This window comes from Zalophus californianus, chromosome 13 (assembly GCF_009762305.2).
Source record: "Zalophus californianus isolate mZalCal1 chromosome 13, mZalCal1.pri.v2, whole genome shotgun sequence".
Lineage (NCBI taxonomy): Eukaryota > Metazoa > Chordata > Mammalia > Carnivora > Otariidae > Zalophus > Zalophus californianus.
In genome coordinates this window covers 23033465-23043169 of record NC_045607.1, presented here as the reverse complement: position 1 = coordinate 23043169, position 9705 = coordinate 23033465, and the positions used below count along the sequence as shown (strand labels likewise).

General features: G+C 43.1%; 1 pseudogene; it reads left to right on the top strand.

Annotated features, from left to right (window-relative positions):
* Positions 1 to 7825: 7825 nt before the first annotated feature.
* On the top strand, positions 7826 to 8400 carry LOC113934800 (annotated as a pseudogene).
* Positions 8401 to 9705: the final 1305 nt, after the last annotated feature.

Genomic DNA, 9705 nt, shown 5'->3' with positions numbered 1-9705 from the left:
GGTATGGTCCCCTTCCCCCTCTCATTACTAGTTAATTTGAGTAATTGTATATTGTCAGAAAAGTGATTAGTACTAGTTTTTGTTTTGTTGTTTCAATTTTTTTTGTTTGTTTAAAAGCAAGGCATGCTTGTGATGATTCTGTAACAGACTAATTTAGGTTGTTGAAGCTGCTCCTGGGCTCCATCCACTCTGGAGAATGATCTGGGACATTTAGGTTTTGTTTTGTTTTTCTTTTTTCTTTTTTTCTTTTTTTTTTTTTTTTTTTTTTGCAGGGGAGGGAGGTGGGGTGTGGGGAGTGTGTGTGGGGTTTGTTTTTATTTAGTCATGTTTTTTAAATTCATTAACCATTGGACAGCCCTTAAGGGGAGGAGGACCGATTGATTCCACATTCCACTTCCTAGATCTAGTTTAGAAAACTTGGTCCCCACCTGGTGCTCTTAGGAAGGAGTATAGTAAATGCCTCATTTAATAACATACTCCTTTTTGAAAGTTGCCTTTTCTCTCCACCCTTGAGTAGGCCCAGTATTTGATGAAACTCATGAAAGTGGGTGGAACCTGTCTTGCCCCTCCTCTTTTCTAGGATGCACTATATATGGGACTGTGACTTTCAAGGAAATTTGTTTGCCATTTGCTGATTTTTTTTTTCTGAAGTTAATTTCTAACTTCTTTCACTGATAAATGAAGAAAAGTATTGCACCTTTTGAAATACACCAAATGGATTGAGTACGTAATTAAAAAACATTTTTTTCCCTGTCAAAAAAAAAAGGGGGAATTGAAGAGACAATAAAACTTAAAAATGTATCACTGTAAGTAAATGTACACCAAATGTGAAGTGATCTTTATTTTGCTCATAAAGGATATCTTTACTCCAATAAGGCACTTGGAGTTTCTTCATTTCTCCTTCCACTGCTACCTTCCTGGTTCTAACCACTCCATCCCTTACCTGGACCACAGCCATACCCTCGTAACCTATCTCCCTTCCACCATTCTTGCTCCCTATACTCCATTCTTCACACAACAGTATGTAAATCTGAGCACATCACTCTACTTGAAACCCTTCAATGATCTTTTCATCATCCCCTGAATAAAACACAAACGCTGACCATGGCCACAGGATCATGCTTCCCCCAGTTTCTCTCTCCAAAATGTTCCCACGTCGGGATCAACTCCAAACTCATGAAAGAGGACACAGGAGTCAGACCCATGAAGATCAAAACATCAGTTTTATTCCTAAAAATGCTGGATTGGAAAACAGATGTGCAGCTATAATTAGACCTTCTTGGGAGCCAAAATTTCCTCGTGGAAATACAAAGACTGAGATATAGGGGTTTCATCTCCACTTACTTCAGGACCTTTTCTGTCTTGTTTCTTGCTGACTGTAGAAACCAGCAAATACTTTCTAATACTAAATTGGCAGGTGATGGCATCATGACCATGTCAACACAATTCTTAAAACAACTGTAGAGACACTGAGCTTTCTCTCCTCTTTGATTTTTCACTTTTCTAATTCACAGGACATTTATTGTAGTGTCACTCATACTTAGTCCTTTTCTCAGGAACACATTTAGAAAACTATTAGAAATCTGATAACTGAAACATGTCATCTAGCACTGTCCCACCTCTGCTCAAACAGACCAAACAGACCAGTGAGTCAATTCCATTTAATCCTGAGTTGAGGGCAGGGTTTTATGAAATAACACATATTGAACATTATTATCAAAATTATTCATAGACCCCGAACAGATATAATCACATTTAACTTTTAACCATTCCCACTTAAAGACAAGCCATGAGCTCTTAGTAGAAAATGTGGTTTGACCACCAAACACGTAATGAAACAAAACATGACCTGCAAGGTGGCTGAATAAGAAGGTAATCTATCGTGTAAACTCTCTGGTTTTAGAACACATCATGGGCTCTTGATAGAAAATGTGGTTTGACCACCAAACACATAATGAAACAAAGCATGACCTGCAAGGTGGCTGAATAAAAAGATAATCTATCATGTAAACTCTCTGGTTTTGGAACACATCATGTCCTTCAGGAAAAAACAAAAACAATAAAGTGTGGTCCCAGAGTTCCTTCTGTGGGTGAAGCTCCCCAGGCTACTTGGAAAGCAAGTAGACTCCTGCTGTGTTATTGCAGAATAACACTGTAGCAAGTGCTTCGCCGCATCAGTTCCTTCCCCATTGCTATCCCCACAATGGCAATGGGAGTCTCTCGGGTGGGTAGGAATATTCTTCCGATGGGGAGGAGACAGAGACTCCCAAGTGAGATGACCTGTCTGAAGTTACATGGTCTACAGCAGGAGATCCCGGATGAGACTCTGCCTAATAGTGATCCAGAGGTCCCAGGCCTTGGTCCCAGGCCTGGCTGTGAGTGTTGTTCATTCTGGACAAGCTCACATTTGCAAGTGCGGGGCGGGGCGGGGCGGGGCGGGGGGGTGTGTGTGGACAGACCCCACTGTATCAATTAGAACTCCCGTCTATTCCAAGTGACAGGAACCAAACTGACCTAGAAAGAGGACTTTGGCAATTCTAGGGTAGGTCTGGCGTAGAAACGATGAATGAGGTCAAGGGATGTCACCAGGACCTAGTTTCTCTTTTATCTTCGGTCCTACAACTTCTGCTTCACCCTATTTTCAGACAAGCCTCTTTACCGTGGTAGCAGTTTGGTTGCTGCAGTTCCAAACCTAAATTACTATCACTTCAAATCCAGGGAAAAAGGGCAAATTTTTTCCTTCCTCAAGAGCCCCAGTCCAGGTTTTATTGTGTCCCCTTGGTTGTGGTTGAGAGGACTAGTCATTATGATCACATATGGGACCAGGCCAAGGTCACATGCTCCACCACTTTGGCTAGACTGGGACAATGAGAAATAGGTTCCCATAGAAGGAATCTTCAGGGACCACTCAGCTTCTTTAGGATGGCAGGCGGTGATTTTGCTGTCCCTCTTAGATTTCCTATCATGTGGGGGCTGTATTTCTCTATGCAAAAGAGAGGGATGGACCCCGGGTACAACACCACCACCACCACCACCACCACCAACAACAACTCACCACCCTTTTTCAATTGTTAAGAGAATCTTTGCTTCAGATTCGGCTTCTAGAGCCATGTCAGCAGCTCCAGCTGTGAGGGAATAAGCTGGAAAAAGCCAGGGAGGCTGTGTCCAGCATCTAAACACCAAGTTCAACAACCTTTGCCAGCGCTTAATGAGCCAGTAGCCCAAGAGACCCAGTATCCCCCGGCATGTGTGTAAAATACAAATTTCATGATCTGGAACCAAGATGCTTCTTTCATATCTAGAGAAGAAAGAAGGGCAGTTTTTCCAGTCTATAACCATGAGTGTAATTAAATTGCTTCATTATATTGACCCAATGACAAGTAGCAAATTAGCATCAGCCCCTGATCCCCAAGAGGAAACATATTATTCTGGGAAAGTAAGAAGGTTACTAGGAATACAATGGAATGTAGGAGCCAAAAAGTATTAATAATGCTTTTCATGTTACAGGTTTTCAATGTATTCATATTATTAAACTTAATAACAGGGTGATTATTTATATAAGAATTTAGTTGTATCCGTCACGATAGGGCTAAAGGAACGGAAGAGTCCTTATAATAAGGGAAAGATGTTGTCTATGCCAGAATTTTGTAATCCTTAATTTTTAATTCATCTAACATTCCAGGATTGTTTCCATTTCACGCTTAGGTCTGTCGAAGTAGAAGGCATTTTGTGAAATTCCTTAAGCCACTGATAAAGCAGAAGCTTATAAAAAAAAACCCCAAACCCTAGTTCCTTAGGGCCCAGACCTCAGAAGGAAGTACCATGCTGTTTCTGCTTTAAAAATGCCCCTTTTCCTCTTTGTCTCTCATCCTGATTTCAATGCTAAAGGACAGGTTCAAATTTTTGTAATGGATGTTGAGGTTTGTGTGATACTAGTTCACAGTTGCAAGCAACTGAAACTTATGCTGTATGATTGATTCTCACAGAATTTCTGGTAATGATGCAGAAGGAGGCTTGGAAACTGAGCAGGAGCAAGGGGGGTGGGGGTAGCAGCATGGACCAGAACCCAAAACCAGCCACAAACCCAGTCTGGTTGAGGACCCTCTTGCCATTGCCACTGAACACTCCGATGCCGCTGGATTATAGTTGGATAAAACAGGGTGCCTAGTTAAGTTTGAATTTTAAGGAAAGAATGCATGAGTTTTTAAAAATATAACTATGTCCCATGCAATATTTGAGATATACTAAAAAAATTATACTAAAAATTATTTGTTTTTTTCTTTAATCTGAAATTCAAATTTAATTGTACTCTCATTTGCTGAACCTGGCAACCCTCTACTAGATGTATGTGCTGTTGCCACTTCTGTCCTCGGAAACCAGCTACCATAACCACTCAAACAGATTTTTCAGGCCATTACTGGCTCTTGGCATCATGGGTTCCAAAATGAACCTCACTGAAACAGTTATGTGTGATCGGCGGAGCCTCTGTTCCATGCCCCTGCTCCACCTTTGAGGAAGGTCAGAGAGCTGATGGTGTCTCCATTGTTTGTGGAAAGTGGCCTCTGTCTTCCACTAAGTCTTAAATTCCTCAGACATGGAGTGGGGCGGTAGTGAGGTTCAGATACTGGGGGAGAAAAAAGATCAATGCCTACTCTATTTTTCTTTAACATAAATTCCTCCTCTTTCTTATTGTCTAATGGCCGGTGAGTTGGGGGCCAGGCAGGATAATATAATTCTCTTTGCCAGCGACTAGTTCAAGAACCCAGATCTAAGCCAGTTAGCATAGGGTATCCTCTTGGCCACAAGGACTTCTGCAGGATTGGCCATGTGATCCAGTCTGGACCAAGGAGATGAGAGGAAAGCACTAGAAGATTCTAGGGAAAGTTACCTTATTCCTGAGACTTACGTTAAAAAATGATCTCATCTTCCTCTGGTTATTGTTTTGGGTGCTGGAGAGGCCTGAAAATCCTGCGCCATCTTGCTTCCAGCCTGAGATAAAGAACAGAGAGAGAAAAGAAAAGCAGAAAGCCTCATGGCACTTGCAGAGAAGTCGAGTTGGAACCGCTGGATTAAGTCCCCTGATGCCTGTCCTACATCTGGACATTCACTTCTGGGCACCAAGACATTTTTGTTTGGCTTAAGCAACATCAAGTTGGGGGGTTCTCGTACTTATAGCCAAAAACAACCCCACTGAAAAAGAAGGATTCATGAATATGCGAGCCAGTTTTGTAAGCTTGTCATTTGTTGAATTCTGAAAGTTCAGCATAATGTGTTTTGATTGAACTAGAAATTATTGCTATTATGAAATTGTGAGGCAAAGATTAGTATTTAAATTAATGCAACACAAACAACTCGGGAGCAGCTTCATTAAGCCACAGGGAGAGAAGCGGTCTATGATTAGTGCCAGATTCTTGCTCTTTTTGTATGAATGCCCTGAGGATGAGCCAGCCTCTCGGGGGAGTACCCTCTGAAGAGAGAAACATTTAAATTCCTGGAAGGGCCAGCAGTACAAACATAAGCAAGGTTTCGGAAAACATTTCCCACCCTCTTTCTTTCTTCATGAGGTGGACAGCTGCTTCTTTGGCCTGCCTAGCAACCCTCCCCCCTTCTTTGGGTGATGACACCCGGCTTTTCTTTAGGATACTCTCTCTCCCCCATTTCTTGTCATCCCGTTGGGACCAGCCAATCAGGTGCCACATCTGCTCCTACCCCAAGGCCCAAGGGTGGGCATGTGACTTCAGACCAAACTCTCTCAAAGAACGTAGCTCTCTAGGGAGTGATGCAAGAGGGAGACTCACTGCAATCACTCCTAAAGGGGCCGTTCATGGGTCCAGGCTCTTGATATCCCTGGAAATGCCTGATTCCAGTCCTTTCTGAGGCTTGATTCTGCAGGCCTCCCCAGTGGTTTTGTATCAGGTAACCACAGCGAATTTCGCTTGCACGCTGTTAAAAGCCTTAGCTGACACACTCCACCGAAACAACCCTTGACCACACCACACCTTTATTTAGAAGCTACCTTCTTAATTTTTACGAGGCACATATATCAATCTTTTTATAATAACTCCCATCATATGCCCAAGTTACCATATAATCAATTATTGACAAAAATTTTATTGGGAACTAACATACTGGAAATGACAGTTAACTTTAAGGATTTATTTGAAAAACACATGGCACTTATCACATACAAGGCATTGTTTATTTGCTTAATCCTCATGATAATCTAGTGAGGTAAATACTATCATTATCCCCATTTTACAGATTTTGAAACTGGAGCACAGAAAGGTTAAGTAACATGCTCAAGGTCACACTGCTAGTAAATGGCAGAGTTGCATCCTAACCCATGACAGCCTGATTCCAGGTGGTGCTCTGGATGCACTGCGTAAGATCTGGCATCATCAGAAGGCCGAGGCAAACTACAAAACTGACTTCTAATGCATAAGATCAGTCCTGTGTAAAAGCATCTTGATGATAGAATGTCTTCTAGTCCAGGGGTGCCTGGGTGGCTCAGTCATTAAGCGTCTGCCTTCGGCTCAGGTCATGATCCCTGGATCCTGGGATGGAGCCCCGCGTCAGGCTCCCTGCTCGGCAGGGAGCCTGCTTCTCCCTCTCCCACTCCCCCTGCTTGTGTTCCCTCTCTCTCTGTCAAATAAATAAATAAAATCTTAAAAAAAAAAAAAAAAGAACGTCTTCTAGTCCAGAAGCAAGAAAGGATAAACAGTTGGCTGAGGCCCCTGGGTTCCAACTTTCAATTTTTGAACCAGATGAAAACTGCTTAGGATTTCTAGGGGAAAAATCCTCATCTAATTAGTTAGCAAGCACAAACTAAGTCCAAACACCTGCTGCTGTTTTTCTTTCACTGTTTGCCAGGTGTTCCATGAGCAGGCTCAGATCAGTAAGTAATTACAATGGAGGCTGAATAGAATTAATTATATAACTTTAACTTACTAGGTTTATTTCCATTAAAATTGCCCCATAAAACGGCGATATTTTAAAGGCTGCCATAGAAAAGGGGAGCGCAGAGGACTAAAACCTTTTTTACATTTGACTCAGCTATAAGTCATATCCTGCCCAGCGTGAATTCGCTCATATCACCATAGTTAAACTCTAGTAAATGTCTACGGGCTTATTCGCCCATTCATTCAACTAAACCTACAAAGTACCTGCGAAGTGCCAAGCACTGTCCTGGCTACTGGGATTATGGCAGGGAACGAGCAGACAAAAATCCTGGCCGTTATGGCCCTTACTTAGAGTTCTTGTGGGAAGCTGTAATTCCAAAGGCCACAAAATTGAAAATGCTTGAATTTCTCCCGGCTCTTGATTGTTTCCATTGCTACAGTGAATGAAAGGATGGGTTCGCCTGAGGGCTGTGCTAAGTCTGAGTCTGTGCAAGGTTAGCTGGCCTGGTACTTCCCAAGGGGCCCAAGGGAAGGACACTGTGGCTAACAGACTGCTTGGCAGAGGCCATAGTATCACGATTCGTTATTGCCTGCCCAGGATTTCACACGAATACGCCCTCCGCTTCATATATGCTAACACGCTTACTTCTCAAACAACCTAAGATCTGAAAGCAATAGCACTGCTTCTCCTCAGACTGCTGCCTCAGGCTTGTCGTCTCTTCTCTTGTCCCCGTTCCCAAAGGCATACCCTTCCCCGCACTCACACCCGGGGCATGAAATTCCTGTCCGAAGACTATAAAGACTGACTAGTGTGAAAATGAAAAACCAAGAACTGATGGCTTGGTCTCAAAATACCCACCAGTCTATTATTTCAGGGGAGTTCATTTCGGAAGGAAAATGGGTCAAGCTTGGGAAAAACAACTCACATGGCTCCTTACTGGTACAGCAAGAGGCTGGGACACCGTGAAACACACACCAGGAGAGGACAGTCAGCTGGTGGTGTGGGGTGGTTCCATGGCCGCGAAGAACTAACTCTTCGTGATGAATGTATCTGGCAAAGCCGTTCCAGCCACCGATGGGGAGGCTGATGCCTAGAACTCCCCGCAGGTGTCGTAGCTGATGATGGAAGCCCAGAATCTGCAGCTTCTCTTCAGGAGCTTGAGGAAGACACTGGCTGTGAAGGTGACCTTGCTGAATGGATGGATCCAGGTCTGTCACAGTGTACTGATCACACATGGTGACAAGAACTACTAATGGAGATGAGGCTGAAAACGTAAGTCCTAAGCCAAAACCAGGGGATGGAGCATTTGTGGAAATGATTTCTTTATCAAGGAATGACCTGCTGAAGAGACCCAATACTCTGGTGGCTGAAGGACATCCAATAATGGACGCCAGCAGCTGTTCCTGGGCTCTGGCACCAAACCATGCAAATGTGAAGCTGTTTGAAGAGCGCTTCCTGGAACTGGAAGGCCAAAGGACAGAGGCCATATGTTTTTTGTAAATGAGACCACCAGACCTCCTTCACTGAGACTTTATGTTCCACTTAGTTTCACGTAGATTTGAAATGAGCTTTTTCATAAAATAAAAGCAGCACAGAATGCAATCAATCAACAATTTGCCGATGTACCTCTTTTCACATCTTCTCTGGAATTGAGGGGTGTCTTAGAAGCCATGATCTCTCCTAGGTGCAGTCTGCAGGGTATGGTAGTGATGGGGACATTGCCTACAATATTACACTTGGGCATGGCTGTTTATGTTTTCAGCATTTCAGTTGAATTACGAGCATTGCTACTGCATGTGTTGTTACTTGTAACAGCTTCCTGGTTCTTGCTTGAAACATTCTGTTGACATCTGCTGCTAAGATCATCTTGCAAAATGGGTGCCAGTGACAGGAAAGAAAGTCTCCCAGATAGGGCAGGGAGCAGGTGAGGCATGCATAGGGGACAGCTTCTTTGGGAAATGCTGGTTGGCTCATCCTATGATGGAACAGGGGCTGGTTTTGCTTGGAAAAAGCCTCAGTGATAAGAAAACATTGGGTTCTAGCTTAATTGGTAGGTTTTTCTTCAATAGTATATGAGGTGTCTGATAATCAAGGGCCACTTGGAGTCGATAAAATACAAAATTATTATGCTCACTTTATAGATGAGAAAGCTGAGACACAATCATGTGAATTGAGTTGCCACAAACCCCACAGATAGTAGGTGGCAGAGCCAGGATTTTCTCCTGAACTGTGCAGTTGATTTAAGGTCTAAACACTCAGGTTCCTTGGTACTCATGCAGCTGATCAAGGAAGGTTATTGTGATTTACTCCAATTAGCCAACCAACTGAGTCATTGGGTGCTCCATATATTGGGGACAGGTCCAGCAGTGAGCAAGGAGTTGGAGCTACCCTCACGGAGTGCATAACTTAATAAGGGAATAGGTCTTAACCACATAACAGGAATAAATGGAAAGTTGCAACATGCGGGATCAGAAAGGAGAACCATACAGTGCTATTCAAATATAAAATGAGGGCCCCCCTTTTTTTAAGATTTTATTTATTTATTAGAGAGAGAGAGTGTGCGTGAGTGAGCATGGGGTAGGGGCAGAGGGAGCATCAGACTCCCCGCTGAGTGCAGAGCCTGACTCAGGCTTGTTCCAATGACCCTGAGATCACAACCTGAGCCAAAATCAAGAGTTGGACCCTCAACTGACTGAGCCATCCAAGCACCCCAAGGGGCCCCTTTTCTTTTTTTTTTATTTTTTTATTGTTATGTTAATCACCATATATTACATCATTAGTTTTTGATGCAGTGTTCCATGATTC